The sequence below is a fragment of the Petaurus breviceps genome, unplaced genomic scaffold (genome assembly GCF_028583685.1).
Source record: "Petaurus breviceps papuanus isolate PSGF00001 unplaced genomic scaffold, PetGlider_PUasm1.0 227, whole genome shotgun sequence".
Taxonomy (NCBI): Eukaryota; Metazoa; Chordata; class Mammalia; order Diprotodontia; family Petauridae; genus Petaurus; species Petaurus breviceps.
Genome location: NW_027185896.1, coordinates 14107912 through 14124973, shown reverse-complemented (window position 1 = coordinate 14124973; position 17062 = coordinate 14107912). Strand labels below are relative to the sequence as shown.

General features: G+C 39.7%; 1 protein-coding gene across 3 annotated transcripts in view; it reads left to right on the top strand.

Moving 5' to 3' along the window:
• The first annotated feature begins 2220 nt into the window (after positions 1–2220).
• The window catches only part of ARF1 (ARF GTPase 1), a 31553-nt gene continuing 16711 nt past the window's right edge, over positions 2221–17062 (top strand). The window contains exon 1 of one of the 3 annotated variants that reach the window (XM_069095889.1): positions 2221–2243. The gene's annotated coding sequence lies outside the window, so the exon portion shown is untranslated. Of the gene's footprint in view, positions 2244–2362; positions 2542–17062 lie in introns of those variants that run through there. The other 2 variants (XM_069095888.1, XM_069095887.1) reach the window with 2 other exon arrangements.

The window sequence follows — 17062 nt, the reverse complement described above, 5'->3', positions numbered from 1 at the left end:
TGATCCTTAAATTGGGAGGTAGGTACTATTATTATCCCCATTTTATAGCTGAGAAGAATGAAGCAGATAGAAGATAAGTGACATGCCCAGGATCACAGAGCTAGTAAGTGTCTGAGGCCAGGTTTTAATGCAGGTGACTCCAGACCCAGCACTCTATTCACTATGACACTCAGCTGCCACTCATTACCTATGTGACCTGAGGTAAATGAGCTCTTTTCTCTGAGCCTCTGCTTCAGTAAAATGAAGGTGTTGGACAGAATGACTTCCAGGTCCCTTTACCCCTCTAAAGCTATGATCCCATGAATCAATAACTTTAAAATGGTGGCCTAAAATATTATCTTGGGAAAGTCTTGCCTCCTTCTCTAACCTGGAACCTCATAATTAGGTCCAGTCCTGTTCCAAAGTAGCCTAGAGGGGAACATAGACAGAGGAAAGAGTGCTTGCTGGTTTGGATTTCAACTCCATTCCTTGTTATTTAAATGACATTGGACAAATCATTTTACCAGTAAGCCTTTTTCTTCATCATTAGATTGTAAACTTCTCAAGGGTAGACTGTCTTTTGCCTCTTTTCACATCCCCAGCTCGTATAGCAGTGCCTCTTATACAGTAGGCACTTAATAAATACTTACTGATTGATTACAAATGAGGGATTTGGACCTTCCTTTATGACTACCCTTTTAGATTTAAATCAATGATATATACAAGGTGTCTGAAAAGGTTTTTTTTGTTTTTCAGTCATGTCTTGACTACTTTGTGACCCCATTTGGGATTTTCTTGGCCAAGATACTAGAGTGGTTTGCCATTTCCTCCTTCAGCTTATTTTACAGAAGAGGAACTGAGGCAAACAGGGTTAAGTGACTTACCCAGGGTCACACAGCTAGTAAGTCGTCTAAGGTAAGATTTAAACTCAGGTCTTCCTAACTCCAGGCCCAGAGCTCTATGCACTGTACCACTTAGCTGCCCCTATATGTCTTAGTGAAGTTTTTAGGCTTAAAACTAAAACTTAACTTTTAACTAAAAAAAAAAAGCACGAAGACTTATAGGGCACTCTGATCTAACTCTAGAAAGCTGGCCCTTTTGCCTTCCACATTCAGTTTGTTTTTCTAAATGTACAATAAATTGCGGATTGTCTCTTCCCCAGTTCTAAGCTCTGGTCAATGCGGAACAAAGATTATGATATTATGATGCTGTATATTACATAATATAGTAATAATAATAATGATAGTTGTGAGTCCCAAGCAGCACAGCCAGCATTTTGCCTCTCTTCATTTCCCCAGTGCTTGGTGCCTGGCACATAGTAGGTCCTTAATAAAAGGTTTTTGGCTGGCTGATGATCCAGCATCTCGGAGGAGCTCTGCGCCTGGCCAGGGGCTGTGCCTCTATCCGCTGGACCTGAATTTGGCCAGCCAGGCTCAGGGTTCCAGCGGTGACACGCGTTAGTTGTGTGCCCTACGGGGAGGCACTGTGCCCTTCCAGACCTCAATTTCCTTTCAGGTAGGAAAGTTAGATGTGAGCTCCAGCTGTATCGATAGGGGCACGGCGCCCGGGAGGAGAGCCAAAGTCCGGCCGGCATCTCCCTGGCTGGAGCATCGGGTCCAGTCCCTGTGGGAAGGACCTCAGTCAGCCAGAGTGGGTCCAGTGGAGGCGCGTGAACGCAACCCCGAGGGGACTGGAGAAGAGGCCATTTGACAGCCGGTTTAAGTTAGACTTAGGGAGGGCATTTGGCTGACAAGACCCCCCCCCGCATGTGATCATCTTGGGAAGTTTCCCCCTTTAAAAAGATAAACTAAGAACGGGGAGGGGGCGTTGAAGACAAGCATTGCTTTCTTAAAGCATTTCTCCTGGGAATGAATTAATAAACAAGTCAGATTAGTAAGGGGGTGGGGGGCAGGGCGGCAATCTAAAAGTGTTTTTTTTGTTTGTAGAGCTTCGATTTACGAACAACTTTAAGTGGCGAAAAACGAGGCCAACCACCACCTGCACTGCCCACCCCCCTCCCACCCTCAGGATCCCGGGAAGTAGGGCAGGGAGCGTAAGAGATCTAGGCCGCATGCGCAGCCTGCGATCTCCGGGTACAGGCTGGCTCGTGCCAGGGAAGCGGCCTGATAGTGGCAGGGAGGGGAGAAAAAGAGATAGGTAACACACGCGTGCGCATAAGAAAAGTGGAAAGGCGTGGGAGCGAGGTCTGTGAGCGTGCGCAAAAGGCGGAGGACGCGGAGGGCCCCGGGAGCAAGAGGAGTGAGGTAGGAAGGGCCAATAAGGCTCGAAAGCGCTTACCCCGCAATCTTGGGGGAGGGAGGGAGGGGTCAGGAGATAGAGGGAAGGGTGGGGCGGGAAGTAGGGAAGTGGGCGGAGCGAAGCGGTGACGCAGCCCGCCGATTACCCAGCCCCCCCCACGGCCTTCCCTGGCACTGACGTGGCTGCCGTCGGGAGCCGCCATCTTGTGGGAGCGAAACCAACGCCTGGAGAGCCGATAAAAAGAAGGAGCGGCAGCCGCTCACGGGTGAGGAGACGGGAAGCCCGAGGCTCAGGAGCGGGGAGGTAAGGCAAGGCCCCCCTCCGCCACCCCGGGTACGCGCCCCGCAGCGCCGCTGCCCTCCCCGGCGCCGGGGGTCTGGGCGGGGGAGGTGACGGGTCCGGGGCCCGAGCAGGCCAGGCCCGAGGCGACCGGGCCCAATCAAGGCGGCCCGCGGCGAGCAAGGCCGCGCCTCCGACTGAAGGAGGCCCCACGGGGTGTAGGCCTATGAGGGGGCGGCCGGGAGCGCGGAACCGGGGCCCGGGGGCCGGGGCTGGGGCGGCGGGGGTTGGGGTGGGGCAGGGAGACCGGGAGCTTCGGGTCAGCCTCGACGCTGGGGGCTCGGGACCCGCGGAGGCGAGAGAGCCGAGTCGGAGAAGCGTCTCCTGTGTGCGGGGCAGGAAGGCCCAGGGCCGCCCGCCCTAAAAGCCTCCCATTTTCCTCCTAGTACCCGGGGTAGGAGCTTGGGCGGGGGGGAGACGACGGTAGATCCCGGGGGTGTCTGCGGACCTTTTGTTAGTATTATTATAACATCTGAGCGGAAGTGGGGGCTGAGGCCCTCGAGGCCCACCCCCGCCTTTCTCCGATGAGGAAATGAGACCAGAGGGGTAGTAAGTGTCGGAGGCAGGATTTGAACTCTGGTTTCCTTCTCCATCCCCTGGGCCAAGCTGCCTTCGTCTCCCCCCCCACCCCCGGGCGGAGACTGGGGATCCCAGGCAGTCCTATAAGGGGCCTTCAAGCCCCCCTCTTGGGATGCCTCAGTTTCCCCCAGAGACCAGAGGGAGAGTCGGTGCTCGTCCCTCGGACGGCCAGCCTCCTTTTACGCCTGCCCGGGTCCGATTCTGAGGGCTGGAGTGGGGACACCGAGGCGGAAAAACAGCCGTTCTTTTGGTGCCCACGGGGAGGTTAGAGTGTGATGGGAGACAGGGACCGAGGCTGGAGAGGGGGAATGAATTGGGAAGCGAAGGCTTTGAGTCATTTTGCGGTGGAGGAAGAAAGGGAGGAGGAGGAGGAGGTTTTTACCAGTTTCTGTTCCTTATCAGGAGAATTTTATAATAACATCTCGTTTATATGGCATTATATGAAATGCTGTATAAACTCGTTTTAACCTCACACCCCCATAAGTTTAGGGAGAAAGAGTATTATCAGCATTGTGCTGACGGGTGAGGGCCAGAAAGTGAGGTGACTTGCCCAAGGTCACACGACCGAGGAAGCTGGGCCGTCAACTCAACTTCTCCAATTCTATTTTCAATTCTAGCCCCTTTTCTTTCCACCCTCACCCACCCCATACCACAGCTGGGGTAAAGGGAAATTACTTTCAACATTCATAAGCCTAATTTTACACCACTACAAAGTAAATGCCTTATCATAAGAATTTAGTGTTTGGCCCCAAATATTGCAAGCTAAGGCAGACCTCTCAGGGAATATGGTGTGTGTAGGCTGTTGTCCTTTGTAACTAATATTATTCTTGCTATTGATGGTAGTAGCAGACTTTTTTTCCTAAATGTCAATGCCAGAACCCTGATGATAGACAAAAATATATATAAGAATTACCGTGTAAGTGAATCTTTAACCTAAATATAAAGACAGAAATGAATAAACAATTTTAGTCACTCTGGAGGTGACTCTGCTGAGCACTTCCTATTGCATAATCCTAGTTGTGAATAGCATGTAAAAATTTAATTCCAATAATAACTTAATTACACAGTACTTAATATCAAACAACACTTTGAGCTAGGTGGCATTCTCTCCATTTCAAAGAAGTGGCAAGTTTGAATTTAAGAGAATTTGTGAAGATTGAGTAATATTTGAAATAAATTTGGGGATGATTTTTCAGTTGCCACGGTATCTTAGAATTTATCATCATAGAATTTTAGACATAAAAGGATTGTTGTAATCTTGTAGTCCAGTCTGCTCATTTTATAAATGAACATTTGGTTGGGGGAGGGAGTTAAGTGACCAAGGTCATACAACTAGTTAGTAGGGGAGCCATAGAGATGGAACTGTTTTTTGGTTACTCTTAGAAGAACAAGGTCTCAGCAGCTTGTAAAATACTAATTTTATTCTCACCTTTTCAGCAGTGTTTCTAATCAAGTATAAAGCATCTGACTGACCTGTCTTATTCTTAGGTGTCATTCTTCTCCTACAGCTAAAACTTAAGTATTATGAGAGCATGAATTTGTCAGTTAACTTTGGTTTTTAGTAATAGTCAGTGGTTTAAACTGTTAGACCTTGAAATACCAAGTGTTAGTTGGGGCCAAAGTTAAAAGGAATTTAATGGTTTAAAAATTAATCACAAGCTTAGTTTATCTTCTCATGTTACTGAAATGTGTTATCTCCAGTACTTGGGGGATACACTTGATGATCTCTCTGCTCATCAGTTAGAACCCCTGAGTCTTAAGGTATCTCTGGCTATCTCAAAGGGATGTCACAGATTTCCCTCTTGCTTCCATTTTTTTTTTTTAAGTTGCTTTTGGCATGTCTTAGAAATATTCAGCATTTGAGAGGAGCTGATACTGTTACAACTCTAAAAGATCGGAAATAACTGAACCAAGGTTTATAGTCAGCATGCAAAAAGCAGTTGCCCTACACCCTAACAGTTCTGCATTTTTAATCATGTGATCTAGCCATTCACTTTACCTCTTACACAATATGACAAGGGCATTCCACACACCCAAGTACCTGCTAACTCATACTTAAGGTAGGAGTAACTTAGAACAAAGGAAAGTTACAATTCCAACTTTTTCGTTTCCTTCTGTAAGTGATTAACAATAAATTTTGATTTGGAGGAAGGAGAATACTTGCAAAAAATGGTTGGCTACTATGGTAAGCCTTTTAAATAAAAGACAAAAATCAAGCAGTTACATTGTGTGCTGTGTTTTGTGCTACTATCATAATGTTATAGGTGTACTTTTGCTTTTATTAGAAACAGATTTTATATTTGCATATTGCAGGTAAATGGGGATTTTCCTTTTTTATTCCTTTATTATTTTGTACTATTTGACTTTCTGTAGTAACATTGAAATTGTTAAGTACTCATCTGCATTTTGCAAATATACCTCCTTGAAAAGGCATTGTTTTTATTAGTATTCTAGAGTAATTTAGAAATTGAGATCATAAATTGTAGACTAATGTAAAATTAAGGAATTCTGTTATCAGAGTTGGAGTTTTGACAACCCCCGTTGTACTTTTAATGCAGAGGTGGAATTTCTGCAAGATACAGTGTGGAGAGGAGGACTTGGATAAGAATGAGGATTTTCATACTTAGATTCAAGAGCTTATAATAAGAATTTAAATAAACTTTTACACTATTGTCATTCGTTTTAACAATTGTATGAATCTCACAGTGAATTCAGAGCTACTGTAGTCACAAATCAGTTAATTCTCTTATTTATTATTTAATCAGAACCTGCCATTCACTTTATATTGTTTGATTACATATGTGGAAATAAATAGAAATAGTAAAACGATTAAATTTCAGTTTTCTTTTTATATTATTAAAGTTTTATCAGAAGGGGAAGTTTGGTTTTTGAAAGTCCTTGTGGATTTCTTATATTACAGCTGTTCCCCCATTAGCATAGCATATATATATAATATAGAGAATTATAAATGTTTTTCTAGCTTACCTGTGTCTAAAAAATGATCTTTTGGTATTTAAAAAAAAAGATAAGATAGTACTTTGATTACGTTGAACATTATCCTTTCCACTTGCAGAGGAAAAAAGTGCTTACAATAGTGGATTTTTAAAATGTCTTCTCAGAATTTGTAAATTTGAAATACAGCACTTGCTTTTAGCTGATCCTAGGTTTCTATACAGCCTAATTGTTACAAATGTTTTTATAATACAATAACATTTCACTTATCCAGAAATATAAAATGGTATGCTATTTATAGGATAGACCTTTACAAAGAATGTTTTAACTTTACAAAGGATTCTAAATGGCTTTAGTATCCAGAATTTTGTCCAAAGTACCAAATTGGGAGGGGGGAGCAGACCAGAAGGTATAGCCTGACAGTGAAAGGGCAGAATGAAATACTTTCAGAAAAGTAGACATAGAAACTAGAAAAGCACAGCTGTCAGGTCACTTAAGAGAAGGGGCAAATACCTCTTCATTATTATCAGTAACTGATTACAATATAACTCTGAATCAGTGGTTGTATTACATTGTATGCTCTGCAAGAGAAAGCAGATAAATTAGTTAACATAGCTTAACATAAGTTTGTAATTGTATTTTCACTACATCCTTGTTAAGTGAATGTTATTTATCTGTTTTACATATTAGAGTGTCACAATTCTAGAGACATAAAATACATAGAGGGCATCTAGTCCCACCTCCTTCATTTTACAAATGAAACTGGCCAACAGATGAAATGACTTGCCTTACATACAAGTAGAATGAGATGAAGTGACTTGCCTATGGACTATCCCTTACATCACATAGTGTTGCCAGACTTTGTCCTTCTTCCTGTTATACATATCTGACATCCCTCTGGCTCCTGTTCTCCATTGACACAGCCACCACCCTAGTTCAGACCCTTATCACCTCTCACTTGGACTGGTATAGCTTCCTGATTGATCTCCCTGCAGCAAGTCTCCCTCTTCCCTTTACATTCCATCCTCCACACAGCTACCAGTGATATTCCTAAAGCACAGGTTAGATAATGTCACACTCATGATTCCTTATCTCCAGGATCAAATATAGGCACCTTTGTTCAGCACTTAAAGCCCTATGCAACCTGTCTCTTACTTTTTCCAGCCTTATATACACACTATGATTCAGCCAAGTTGGCCCTCACCAGCATATTACATCTGTTTCCAAATAGCTGGTGGTACGGTGGTTAGAGGTCTGGGCCCTGGAGTTAGAAAGACCTGAGTTCAAATTGAACCTCAAGACAGTTACTTAGCAATGAGTCTGGGCAAGTATAGTAACTATCTCCCGGGGTTGTTGTGAGGATTGAATGAGATGATATTTGTTACTGAGCACAGGTTTATAAAGCATCTTCATAACCCTGTGAGGTAGGTTATAATTTTTCTCAAGGTAGAAATTATAAAGCATGTACATAGTATCTTAGATCCAGACTCTTGAGCTGGAAGAGACCTGAGGCCATCCAGTCCAGAACCCTAATTTCTGGAAACTTATGACTTGCTAAAGTCAAGAGAAATAGAGGTGGTATCGATTCCAGAGCCAGTGCTTTTCTCTCTGTACCATGCTACTCTTTGTGTTTTTAATTCTGACTACTATTTGCCTTTGACAGATTTCTTTTGTTCTGCCAATTTAAAGGCATAGGTTCAGATAGATAAGGCCAAAAATTTTTCCCCCTGAAAATAAGGCTGAATGGTAAAAATGCAGGTACAGTTATAAATGTGCCAATAGGAGAACAAAGAATGTTCCTTTTAAAATTGCTGTTAAAACAATTTTCCTATGAAGTAATAGCTTCCTACCTTTTGCAAATGAAAGCGAATACAGCTTGGCATTTAATTGATTGAATCCATTATAATTTATGCTTAAAATAATATGCCAGTTAGTAATTTAGGCAGTGAAGTTAACTGGCAGATACTAATAACTTTTGGTATTTCCAACTTCTGTTGAAAGTGATACAATCTTTTCAAAATTATAGACAGTTAAATGAAAGTGTGTTCTTATCCACGGTTGATGGTGCTTGAAACCTTTGCTTAATAACTTGGTGGTTAATTGGTAGAAAATAGAAAAATCTTTCTTTGATGACATATGTTAGGTTTGTCTAAAATATTTACCTTAACCCAAAAATATTAGACCTTGTCTAGGTATTTGTTACATGAGCAAGAATATCGGTACATTATTGAACTTAAATGATCATTCTGATAATGGTTAGTCTTGTTCCTTGACAAAGTTGTCTTCTGATAACACTAATTAGAAGCATGTATAGCTAGAAGGAACCTCAGAAGCCATCTAGTTCAACTCTGTAATTTAAAAAAAAAAGTTTTTAAATCGTGAACTTGACAAACATGAAAATTTCATTATACAAAGAACAGAAAAATAGTTGTATATGAAACTGTGAACTTCTGTTATATGTATTTTTACAAGTTATATTTTAAGTTTAACATGCTAATAAATTGTCCTTGTATTTCCCCTTTTTTGAATTTTCTGTATTTTAATATTTAATTGTTCTTTTATTTCTTATTTATTTACTATCAACTCCTCCCCTTTCCCCTGTCTCCCTTCCAAACAGAAAGCCCTCTCTTATGACAAGTAAATATAGTCAAGCAAAGAAGTTCACAAATTGACTGCCTGAAAATATAGAAAGCTTGTCTTGTCAGTGTCTTCTAAAGTTAAGACTGGTCATGGCCTTGTTCAAAGTTCTTAAATTTCCCAAAGTTACTTGTTTTTCACATTATTCCAGTTATTGTGTGAAATGTTCTACTGGTTCTGCTCTTTTCACTCTGGATCAATTCAGTCAGCAATAAACATCTGTTCAGCACTTACTATGTAGCAGGCACTGTACTAAGTACTGGGCATACAAAATGAGGCAAAAGATAATCCCTGACTTCAAGGACCTAAAGTTCATACAAATCTTCCCAGATTGCTTTGAATCCAGCCCTTTTTATGACTTAATGTGGATGGGTACCAATTTTGTTTCTAGTTCTTTGCAACAGAAAGTGCTTCTATAAATATTTTTGTGCATAAGGGTCCTTTTTCCCTTTCTTTGTCATCTTCAAAGTATGTGACTTGTAGTGATATTTAGTCACTGTATTCACTGTTTAGTGACTTTTGGGGATTACTTCTAATTTGCTCTCCAGAATGACACCTCTACCTCCCATTTTTATAGATGAGGAAACTGACGCCCAGGGAGATTAATCATACTAGTGTTGAATCTGAATTTGAACCCATGCCCTGACTTCAAATCTAGGACTTTTCCTACTGTGCCACACATATGTGAAAGCACTGTTTATTGATTTGATTTGCAGAGCACCTACGATCATAAATTCTCCTGTGATTTTTTTAGCCAGATTTATTGATTTGGCATCTCCTTATCCTATCCTAATCCAATTTAAGAAAATTTTTATTAAGTGCCTTCTGTGTCCAGCCCTTGGGTTCTGGGGACTGAGATAAAATGAAAAAGTCTTTTCTCTAAAAGAATTTACATTCCACTGAGGGGGATATAGCATGTATAATTATATACTGGAGAGAAGAAGAAGAAGAAAGCCCTGAACTAAAGGGATCTAGAATGGAGATGACCTGTGAGCTGACCCTGAAGGCAAGGAGAAGTAAATGTATTCCTAGCATTTGGGGGAGGGGAGGGACTGAGAAGTATCCTGGTACATACAGTGAGAAGGTATAGGATTCAGAGTCAGAGGACCTTGGTTCAAATCCTGGGTCTGCCATTCATTACCTTTGTGACTGGTTTAGGTCACTTAAGCCACTTTGGGCCTCAGTTCCTCCTCTGTAAAATGACAGTGTTGGATTAGATTACCTTTAAGCACTTTCTGACTAAACCTTGAATCTTTGAGTTCAGGGAATGACAAGTAGGGCTATCCCTAGACTGTTAAAAGTGAAATGATTTGACTCCTCCCTCCCCCCTCCAATTAGAAGCGTGTGTAGCTGGGACTTCAGGAGCCATCTAGTCCAACTCTGTCATTTAAAATTTTTTTTTTAATCATGAACTTGACAAACACCCACACCCACCTTTTACACTTACCGTGTTTCCCCAATAATAAGACATATCCCGAAAATAATCCCTCCCCCGAAAATAAGCCCTATTGAGATTGCTACTGTAGTGAAGGTGATCCCCTGCGCTACACGCTACATTACAGTACCCTCTGTATGCACCGTTCCCCCCCTCCCCCGTGAAACGCACGCCGCGCTCTGAGATGCATCCAGTCAGAGCTGCAGCAGTGAGCGTGTCATCCTGTTCTTCCCCAGTGATTTGCTTATTGAATAAAGGTACATTTTTTTGTTCACATTTACCTGTTTATTAAAATTGCTGTCAATGTTCATTAAAATAAGCCCTCCCCTGAAAATAAGCCCTCTGGTGTTTTTCTGTCCAAAAAAATAATAAGACAGTGTCTTATTATCAGGGAAACACGGTAGTTGTTTTTGTTGATTGTTTGCTTGCTAAACTCTGTGACCCTGGGCATGTGACTATTCAACTTTGGTACTCTTGTTCAAACAGCTAAATGACTGAGTTCCTTCATGCTTTCCATTGGAAATGGTATTTTTACTTCCTTTTGTAGGTTGTTCAAGTTTGTGTGGTGCTGTTAAATATTTGCCCACTTCTCTGAATGAAGATTTAGTTGGATTCATTAAAGTTATAAAAGGGTGTGTGGTTAGGGTGAGCATGAACTTGGGACAAATAGAAATACTAAAACTATTGGTACTCTGGTTGGAGCCGAAGAAGATAGTTTTAGATCACTTAAAACCTCCCTGTGCCCCTGCAACTTTCTAAGAATATAAGTTGAAAAGCAGTTGCCTCTGCTTTGGTAGAGTGATTTTTCCCGCTGGAATTGATCAGTTTCAGTCTCCTCCCACCCCCAGTGGCCTGGGGTATTCACTAGAGTATATGCTGAAAGGGGGAGAGAAGGCAGGACATAATTTCATAGAAAAGGCACCATTCATTCATCATAGTCTTTGTGGGTTAAATATTACACCAAAAAGATGAAGATACTTCAGTGTGGATATTGGTGATGTAAAAATAAAGGTGCCTAATGTGTGATGTAAACTTGGCATTAGAAGGCTATAGAGGAAGAAATAAGGTCCCCAAAGATTGCACAATCAGAACTAGTCATTTCAGTTACCATTGGCCCAGCCAGACAACCCTGTCAGTAGCCCTTGCAGTCTATTTGGGAGATAGAGGCACCCAAATGATGTCTTCATGTTTTCCCAGGTTCTGCCTTATCTATTCTACAGCAATGCTTTTATTTTTTGCAGTTTTTTCTCTTCCTTTATTTACCTTGAAGAAACAACACTTCCCCCTCACTTCCCTCCTCCCCCAAAAATGGGAAAGTACAAATATTTTGGAATTTGTTTTGTTATAGCAGTGATGTTTCTGTTTTGCCTGAAAGGGGGAAAAAATCATTTTTGTTTTTTAAAATGGCATAGTCTTTAGTGGATAGTGACTTCCAACTCTTGATGACAGTTCATCTGAAATTCCTTTAAAAAATTTCATTTTGTAATCCCAGCAAAAGCAAACCTAAGGAAGTTATATTGATTATAAAAAGAACCTCATTGCATCTCTGTGTGTGTATTAATGATTTATACAGCATTGGGCATCGTAATGTTTTCTTTGGAGAATAGCTCAAAATAACATTAGTGAAGTTATATCAAAAGTTTGTGTTTAAAAAAACTTGCTTATAGTTGGTTTTTTATTTTATTATCTTTATGATTTGAAGTTGCTGAATACCTTAATTTTTTAATTAAGTAATAGTAATTAAGTTTTAATAAAAATAGTTTGTATCTGAGTTGTACACTCTTTATAGTCACAATCTCTCTCTCTCTCCCCTAAGCCCACCCCCATCTGATGGTGCTGGCTTTGTGGCTCTGGATAAGTCATTTAAAACTCCCCATTGTTCCAGGCATAGGTAGAGGGAGTTTTTTGTACTAGGAATTCTCTATATCTATAACATCACTTCTGGTCTCCCTCTCCCCCCTCCCCCAATTTTTCTTAAACATTCTGAATTTCATAAACAAGTGTAGATACCTGTGGTTTTTACTTTGCTTTGTTAACTTTGAGAGGCTAAGACTACAGAAACCCTTTATGTTGAATTGTGTGGGATGTTTGGGATGGGGGTGGGGCTGATTAAAACTAACCTTGGTTTATATCTTAAACTTGAATATTTTCTGCAGTCCTAGCAGCTCAATCTTTGCTTCCACATGTTTGAGAGACCCCTAGGAAGAATTATTTCTCCAGTTTGGTTTTTGGCATACTTTTGATTTTGCAAGCACCAATACTTTTTCTATTTGATTGTCCTTATAGTTGAGAATCCTAAAAGATAGTGATATTCTGTACAGTGCTTTACTTAAGAAGAGAGAGAAAAGCATGTGACTATTCAACTTTGGTACTCTTGTTCAAACAGCTAAATGACTGAGTTCCTTCATGCTTTCCATTGGAAATGGTATTTTTACTTCCTTTTGTAGGTTGTTCAAGTTTGTGTGGTGCTGTTAAATATTTGCCAGCTTCTCTGAATGAAGATTTAGTTGGATTCATTAAAGTTATAAAAGGGTGTGGTTAGGGTGAGCATGAACTTGGGACAAATAGAAATACTAAAACTATTGGTACTCTGGTTGGAGCCGAAGAAGATAGTTTTCAGGCAAATGAAAGAAAGTGCTATTTGTCAGTATGATGTAGTAAGAAAAGTATGGGGAAATTAAGAAACCTAAGTTTGATTTCCTTTTGCAAATGGAAAACAGACCCTAAGGGAGTGATATGGCCTAGGTCTCATAGAGGGATTTGGGAGGTGAGGTGGAGAATGACCTGTGCAGTATTTCTCTAAAGTTAAGAAATTAAGATGACTCTTGAGTCTTTCTTGAAATTCTTTTTTTTGTTTGTTTTGCCTTTTGGAGGGCAATTGGGGTTAAGTAACTTACCCAAGGTTACACAGCTAGTTTTGTGTGGGTGTTAAGTGTCTGAGGCTGGAACCGAACTCCAGTCCTCCTGACTCCAGGGCCAGCACTTTATTCACTGCGCCACCTAGCTGCCCCGTTTCTTGAAATTCTTGATTATGTCATAGAGCAATTTTCCACAGGATGTCTGAAGGTACCACTGTTAAAGATAATGGGCTGTCTTGAAATGGTCTAGAGCAGATGGACCATTGGTGTGAGCCTTTGTGAAATTTGTTATGACCCCCATTGACATGCTTTAAGAAACAAAGAGTAGAATTGCTACCTTAGGTCTATTTTTTTTGGCAGGGTAGAACTACTTGACCAAACAGGACATAAACAGAAACATGTAGGAGGAAAGTGAATCCATATCCATAAAGACTAAGGGGATGCTGGTATGGTAAGACATTTCACTTGAGCTTTAGAACAGATTTTTGGAACATTTTGAGGAAAAGATAGTTAACATGTAGCCAGAGAAAAGAGAACATGTGAGAGGAATTAGAGGTTCTCAACAAAATTTTGATGTCTTAGTGGTTAGTGAGCCCAAAAAAGAAATGTTAAACATGTTGTTACTTTTGTGACTTTACAAGGAGCTTTCCCAAGTGCTCAGATTTTAAAGAACAGCTATAAAAATGGAAGCACGTCATTTAAATCAAGGAAAGAATGAGAAAGTGACCTATCCTTGTGAAATTAGAACTAAAGCCCTGACTGAGCTGTAGCTTCTGAAAAATGTTCAACAAAACATGGATACTTATTAAGATAGATCATGCTAAACTAAAGTTCCTCCCTCTTTCCTTCTCTCCCTCTCATTTCTTCCTATTTGCCTTTTGCTTTTACTCTCATGTGGCTAAGTATAACAGGGTATATTTTTAAAAGTTGTACAGAGTAGGATGGCTGTGTGGTACCGTGAGTAGAGCATCGACCCTGGAGTCAGGAGAACCTGAGTTCAAAATCCTACCTCAGACAGTTAACACTTAATATAAGCAGTGTGACCTTGGGCAAGTCACTGAATCCCAATTGCCCTGCCTTCACCCCTCCAAGTTCAAAGCAAAAAGATAATTTAGGTGACATTATTTATAACCTTTTGTCTGGAAAATAGAGAACATTGAAGGAATTGGAGCCAAAGTACAGCAACTAGAGTTGCATGTACCCAACAAATCTTAAATTACTTTAGATCTCATAGCTTAGAAAAATAATATACCGAAGTACAGAACCACAATTTGTGATTTTCAGGGACTCTTGGAGAAATTTGAAAAGTTTTAGGAGATTTAAATTTTTTGAGGTAGAGAGGAGTGGAATTGGATTATGTAAATCAAAGACTTGATCCTGAGAAAAATTCTAGAGACTCTCAAAATGATAAATTGTAAGTACTTGGGAGGAGATGCATCAAATCATTCCAGATTTATTGTGCATCATTTCATTTTTTGACAAGGTTGCTATATGAGGGTTTACCAGATCAGGAGAATCCTTGTGGTCATACTATACCTATAGTTTGTGAGTCTTAAGTATAGCATCATTGTAGACAGCATGGAAGAACTGATGGGAAAGAGGTGTCATACTTGAAAGTGAGTTTCGCATCATATAGTCAGTATTTTGGTTTGTTATATTTAATAGCTATAGTTTGTTACAAATGAGGTGTTTTTTTTGGTACGGTGGGGGAAATGACTGATATAAGAAAGAACATTGATAAAACATTTTAAAAAGCTTAAGTGATAGTACAGTTGGATGGATCTGGTACTGTTCAACCAAATTCAAAGTATTGATTAATGGATCACCTCAGTCAGGGAGAAATGAGTGTCCTAGGTGACATGCTAAAGAGTTGTCCTTCATTCCATTCCGTTCCATTGGGAACTTTTATCAATGATTGATACATTGCTTGAGGTCTCCATTCTGTCCAGATCTTTTAGTTCCCCGTTGCCTTCAATTATGCTCAAATTTCCATCATTAAAAAACCTTCAGGGGTGGCTAGGTGGCGCAGTGAATAGAGCACTGGCCCTGGAGTCAGGCGGACCTGAGTTCAAATGTGGCTTCAGACACTTAACACACACCAAAAAAAAGCCTAACCTTGGGCAAGTCACTTAACTCCCAATTGTCCTCAAAAAGCAAAAAAAAAAATTTTTTTTTTTTTTTTTTGGAAGAAAAATCTTCACTACCATCCCCTCAAGCTATTGCCATATTGTTCTCCTCCCATTTTTAGCCAAACTCTTATAAAAGACTGCATTATTTGGAATGATAAGCCAGTTCCAACTTTGTCATTATTTGCTTAATCAGTTTGACAGCAAAAAGTATGCTTTAAACATAATAGATATTGATGTCAGTTTCACAAAAACTCAATTGTAACCCTTTTTGATCCTTGTTAACTGTATTTTTTCATGTTTATATAGATAGTTGAAATCAAAGTGAATGCAGACCCAGTTTTTACTTTTTTGGCTTTGTATTTATATGAATTTTTCCATGTTTCTGTGCAATCCTAAAATCATAAAAGTAGGACTGTGTTATATTGATGTTCCACAGCCATTCTCCAACCACTGGTCACTTAGATTATTTTCAGTTTTTGTTTTTGTAACAATGTTCTTATATACAACATATGTATATATTATATGTTAGCATATATTATTATACACACATACATTAAATATTTTTCTGTGGTCAACTTTGTTCTTTTCTTTGAATTACTTTCTAGAAATATATTTATTCCCACTAGTAGAATTACTAGGTCATAGATATAAACTATAGTTTTTGTGACTTCTATATTTCCACATAGCCTTCCAAAAAGTACATGCAAATAAGTTGCCTTTTAAACTTTAATTTTATTTTTGCACATTGTTTTTGTTCTTATAAAACCAAATCAGTCATCTTGTTCCAAATAATTTCATCCATTGATATAATTGTTTTTCTCCTTATATTTGGGATAGGCATATGATGCTTTCCCTTTTTTAATTCTCTGAAATTTGGCGTGGCTATTGTGAGTATGAATATACATTTTTTTTCCATATTATTTTCCCAGCCACATTTATTGAATGACAGCTGCTTTCCCCATTGTCTATACTAAGTCTGTAAATCAACTTACATATATAGATATGTGTACATATGTATGTATATTCTGTTTCTGGGTTTTATTTTCTTTGTGTTTGTCTAATTTTCTTAATATATGCCTAGTGCCAAATTATTTTGATGACTTCCCTTTCATAATTTGAAATCCAAAAATACCTTTGATCAATTCCTACCAGTATGTCCTTTGGTATTCCAGTTTTTATAGAATTTTATAAAATATTTATATTTTAGTATGGATTAATCTCCTTTGTCATTAATGCCTAAATATAGTTGCATGTTTACATACACACATATTTGATTGCTGTTGTAAGTGGGGGTCTTGTTTCTTCCAGCTCTTTATTTCTATAATATAGAACCACAATTGACTTTTAAACAAGTTGAACATCAAAGTACCTACTATGTGTAGGGTTCAGCAGCTAGCATTTCTTTCTTTCTTTATTCCTTCCTTCCTTTCTTTCAACTTTTTGCAAGGGGGAGGGCAGGGCAATTGGGGTTAAGTGACTTGCCCAAGGTCACATGGCTGGTGTTAAGTGTCTGAGGTCAAATTTGAACTCAGGTCCTCCTGACTCCAGGGCCAGTGCTCTATTCACTGCGCCACCTAGCCGCCCCTGATTATCACTTTATTACAATTTTTAAATTGTGTATATATTACAGAATATTCATTTTAACAAACATTAAGCACCTGTGTACAAAGCATGATGGGAGGGGATTAACTTTAACCTCTAGGAGCCTATAGTCTATGGTTGGGAAAAGCATGCAGTATATACATAGATAAATATAATACAAGGAATGTTGGGTGCAAAGTAAAGATCAGGGCAGAGCTATTATAGGGATATTTGGAGAGATCAAAAAGTACCCCAAGGAAATATTTGAATGAGGTGTGTGATATGTCAGGTTCGTTTTAGGGATCAAATAATAG